Below are 5,448 nucleotides of genomic sequence, written 5' to 3' on the forward strand. Positions count from 1 at the left end.
CCAGAAAAATGTCAACAGGCATCTCACAGCTTCTCCTTTTCTTTCCTTTGCATTCTGTCCTCACTGAAAATGCCCAGTTCACAGCCTGATATTCTTTGAGCATTTTTCCATTCAAGTCCCACATAAGTGATCACTCCTGGGTCTCCAGCTGGTTTCAGCTTCGAAGCTGTGTTTGCAGAGAAGGAAGGATGCTTGCTGAAGTCGCGATGTCCAAGGGCCACATAATTGAGGATCCAATTGCTGTGCTTTGTCCAGAAGCCACCATGTGGATCCTTCCACACCTTTGCAGAAATGCTGAAGATGTCATAGCAGAGTTAAGACATTTCAAAAAGAGCCGCCTTACACTTAGGTGGGAACCCAACATAGGATTAGAAAGCCAGGACAAATAAAAACGGAAAGTGCAACAATATACAGAGTGACATGTTGCTGCTGGAGTGTAACCCCAAAAGCCCATGGCTGTGTAAATGCATGACATTCTTCTTTGGGTAGAAATATCCCAGCCACTTGCATATGTTTAATCAAGGAACAACCTTCCTTTAGTTGAAAAAAATGTCAAGGCTAGACACGATGTGCATGGTATTTTGAGAGAGGAAACTTGCCTGCCTACCACATCAGAAAAATTACTTCTAGCAATAACATAGTAACAGATGACGCTCATATTCACTTTTTCCAGATCTCTGGATCCTATTCCTGAGTTTAGATGCTCTGTCCCTACTAGGCAGGGACACTTCCATGAAGCCAGCACACTAGGTAACTTCCAGGGTGATGCACTCATCTGCCCAGTGATCTCTGTGTGCATCTTGAACAGACCACGGAGGTGGTGGAAAGTCTATTGAAGGGTTCTCCAATAGTTCAGATAAACTCAAGAAGTCTTGAGTTCATGATGTCTGTATTTCTTTATTACTTCCCAAAGCAAAACTTTGTACATCTAGACATATACAATAAGTTTATTTTTTATGATTGTTTTAGTTGGTCTTGGCCATTGATGTGGGAAGTTGTCAATGTAGTAGGATGAAACAAAGACTTGGAGATGAGATGAACTGCTCCAATCGGAGCCCGGATGCAATGCCCTATTGCCCTCTCTTTCAGATCTATCCAAAGTTAACTTGACTCCATTGGCTGGCCCTTAATTTCTGCAGTTCTCTCAGTTCTGGGAATAACCTTGTGATTGTTCTTCAGGTGGAGACCCTAGAAAACCTCCAGAGTTTGCTTTGATCCTCATATTCCATCTCCCAAGGAGGAATAAGTCTGGAAGTGTATAATCAATCAAAGATAAATTGGGAAGCATATATGAAAAACCTTTTATGGGACTTCTGCTTTTGAGTAAGATGGAGATATTGGTGACAGACTAATCCTGAAACTCAGAACAACTAGATAAAACAGATAAAATCCAAAGATCATCTGTTTTAAAGGCACCGAAGAGCTGTTGAAGCAATGTAGGTAGAGAGGCTGAGAGACAGCAAAGGGGAGAATCTGCACCAGCCCTTTATCCTGGGGCACTGTGGGTTCTGGGTGAGAACGAGAAATTCAGCATCTAAACTCTACCAGAACCCCTTCTCGGGGCGCAGGATGCAGAGGTTTCAGCAGAGCTCACGGAAGGTAGCCAGGTTATCTAACACAATAGGGCCTTCTACGCAGGACCAGCTTCCCCCTCAAGACAGTTGCTGAATTCTGAAGCTGCACAGGGAAGGAATAGGAAAGCTAAGCTGACTACCTCCGAAAAGTTGAGTTGAGTTTTCTGCAGTGTGACGATGCCTTGGAGACCCAGGTTAGAGTTCAGTTCCCAGGAGACTCAGTGTTCCTGGGATGCACCACCCTCAGTCAAAGCCCTGGAAGCTCATGTTGCAGGAAGAGGATCAGCCCAGAGGAGGCTTAGCGAAACTGCAAATTAAAGGTAAAATAGTGAAAGCTTTCCCTCGAGTGGTGGTAAGAAATAAGCGTGCTTACTGTTTACCACTTCTAGCCTACATCGTCCTGGAAGTCCAGGCCAGGGCAGTAATGCAAATTAACATATAAAGGACAGAATCATTGGAAAGGAAGAAAAAAATTACTAGACACGGATGAACTGACTGTATATGAAGAAAAATCCAAAAGAATCTGCAAACAACTTAAATGTAATGTCTATTTACACAGTCTCTGCATATAAGGTCAGGTCAGTATAAAAAAATCAACTCTATATCTGTAGACCTGCAACACAGAGAAAATAAAATCTTGCAATTACACGATTTGCAACAGCATCGAGGAACATTAAATACTTCAAAACAAATTTTAAAGAGATATATGAGATTTGTATTCTAAAACCACAAGGCATCTCTGACAGGGATCTCAAAGGGAGATCTAAATAAGTAGATAGAGTAAATAAGTAGATCTAGGACATTTATCAATGAGAAGACTCACATTGTAAATGTGTCGGCTCTTCCTACATGTATCCCCAGCCTCATGCAATCCCAGGAGACTGCATGTGTGTGTATTTGAAAATTGACCCAGGTGATTACAAGATTTATATGAAAATGCAACGAGCCAAAAGTAGCCAAGGAAATCTTGAGGAATAAGAGCAGAGAGCAGAGGAAGGCTTCATGGGTCGTGTAGGGGAGCGGAGGTTCTTGAGCTAAGTCTTTGGGTGCATGGGTGGTAAGTGGAATTCTGTTAGGGACTAGAACCATAACGAGTTTGTTGGGGTCACCCTAACACCTATCCTAATGCCTGCCTGATGCATAACAAATATTCAATAAATATTGGTTAAATGTACATATTAATGAATGGACAGATACTTGAGATAAGAGTATGGCAGGTTAAAGGACAGTAGAAGCAACAGTAAAGAAACATGAAACTATCTTACGGTGAGGCATCAAATGCGTCCTAAGTGTGTATGTGAGCTGCAGAAGGAAGGGAGGCTAGAATATTCAGACAGGGCGGCATTGTGCAGAGGTCTGAAGTAGGTTTGTAGCATTTGGACTTTACTCTTTAGGCATCTAACATTTTGGAAGAATGTAAAATGATTGATAGGTTGGGAGATGAATTGGACCAGTGGCAGGAGAACCACATGACACCCGCCCAGTCACTTCCCTGAAGGACAACCTCTTTGCTTTCTATGTCCAGCACTAGCAATAAGATTGGAATTCTTTGCTAAGGTCATTGTTCATATATTTAATATAGAAATCTCCCCAAATGTTAAAAGCAGATAGACACTTAATTTAAAAGCCTAAGTACTCTCTGTCAGAGCTCTGACTATGCCAAAAGCAAAACTTTTTGTGCTATCAAGAATTTGATGGGATTTCCTTTTTGCATTGTCTTTTCAAAAACCATTAGAACAGCCAGCACCATGTTCCTCTGGAGACCCTTACATTCTACCTTCATGAATTTTCTTGCTTAGGAACAGAGTGCATGAACTCTTTGGGTCTCTCTATTAGGATGGGTTTCAATAAAAGAACCCATAAAGTAAAATGAACGATGGTCTTGAATACACATTTCACAGAAGAATACAAATGGCTCCAAATTATGGTAAAATTGGATACCAATTAACTGTGCTTTTAAAAATCAAATTGGGAAATAATTAAATTATGATCATTAAATGTATGTATAAAGAGCCTTAATAAAATTTTTGTTATTAGATTCAGAAATTTAACACCTAAAGAAACTTACTGAGTATGTGATGTTTTCACGGATCATGAAATCGAAGGGTACGAAACAAGAACTTCTATTTTTCTACAACTAAATGTAGATTTCAAGTTCTCATACCTCCTGGAATTAAAAAATAAGATCCACTCAATTTCAGTGAAAACCTGTCACTTCTGCTTTTCAGTGATTTGGGATTTACACTCACGGATCTCAGAGTCTCTCTTGCCCCCCTGGTGACACATTTCAGAGCTGGAGAAAGAAAGGGAGAGGATGGGGGCTTGGACATGCCCAGGCATAGCCTCCATGTCCATCTTTCCAGTATTGTGTGATAGTCAGCATCCTCTCTGATGACTTGGGCGGACATGCCTTGTCCAGTTGAGTCCTTACCCTTCGTTGTGGCATCAGCTGAGCTGGAACAGCATCCTCTCCTAGGCCTCGGACGAACAGTCCCTCATGCCTTGTGCTCTGGCCTCCTGCTGCCCCACGTGGAGCTGTCCTCTGCAACTGCTGGCTCAGTCTCTCTCAGCCACCCTGTGTCTCCTTGAGGCAGGGGGAGATTCAGGTGCAGTCACAACCCTCTGACGTGCCAGGACTCCATGCTGCCATGTAAAATACACATTTCTCTATTTTTTGGGGCTCCCAAAGTAAAACTAAGGTTGGGATGGGGTAGTGTCTATACTAAGTTTCAAACACACACACACACACACACACACACGCACGGAGGAAGTTTCTCCCTCAAAGACCCATCACTGGTACCTGCCTATATGCTGGACTGATGCCTCCTGCAGCCCCAGTGACCTCTTGCTAGTTTTGAAGGGGATGCCATCTGCCCGTCACCAACCTGGGACAGTTAACCGTGTTTGTGTCACGGGCCCCTTTGGTGGCCTGATGAGTCCTGTGAGTTTCTTTTCAGAAAAACGTTTTAGACGCGTAAAATCATATACATAGGAATATAACGGGAAACAAATTATATTGAAATTTTGTTCTGTTTACAAACACGAGGTTAAGAACACTTGCTTCCGATCTTCTCTTTATAGCATGAAGTCTATGCCTGAATTCCTTAAAGCTTTAACTCTTTGAATGCAAAACAAAAACAAAAACTTTTCTGTTTTTTAAAAAAAGTCTGCTCCTGTCAACCAAAAACATAGGTTTTCAGGATTACGTCTCTGTTACGAGTTTTAAAACTCAAAAAGTAAAACTTTGGCGTGCTCTCTCCTCTCTCTTTCTTGCTCTCTCTCTCTCTTGTTTTGATCTTCCTCTGTGATGAAATCTTCTTTTTTTGATGTTGGCAAAAAAAGGGGTGGGACATTGGATAACTTGAAGGACAAGAAAATCTTTAAAAATATTTTACCCCATGTTATAAGCGCACAGGAATATTTAGGTACAAAAATATTCATTGCATCATTATTTTAAATTAATGAGAAATTAGAAAGAATATAACATAAGAGGATGGTTAAATAAATTAGAGCACACCATATGACAGAATATTATTTAAGGCCATTTAAAATGATGCTGTCATGATTTTTCTATCGCATAGGAAAATATTTTTGATCTAAAGTTAAATGTTGAAAAGTAGGGTTCAAAATGATAGATGTAATATGATCCAAAGAGAGCAAAGAAGAGAAAAGAAAGCAATAGGAAAAATGCTAAAGAAAATAATATCACAGCCGGGCGCAGTGGCTCACGCCTGTAATCCCAGCACTTTGGGAGGCCGAGGTGGGCGGATCACGAGGTCAGGAGATCGAGACCATCCTGGCTAACACGGTGAAACCCCGTCTCTACTAAAAAATGCAAAAAATTAGCCAGGCGCGGTGGCGGGCGCCTGTAGTC

At 41.5% G+C, this 5,448-nt stretch overlaps 1 pseudogene; it reads left to right on the forward strand.

Annotated features, from left to right (window-relative positions):
* The first annotated feature begins 206 nt into the window (after nt 1-206).
* The window catches only part of LOC112631771, a 15,607-nt pseudogene continuing 10,365 nt past the window's right edge, over nt 207-5,448 (forward strand).

This window comes from Theropithecus gelada, chromosome 9 (genome assembly GCF_003255815.1).
Source record: "Theropithecus gelada isolate Dixy chromosome 9, Tgel_1.0, whole genome shotgun sequence".
Lineage (NCBI taxonomy): Eukaryota > Metazoa > Chordata > Mammalia > Primates > Cercopithecidae > Theropithecus > Theropithecus gelada.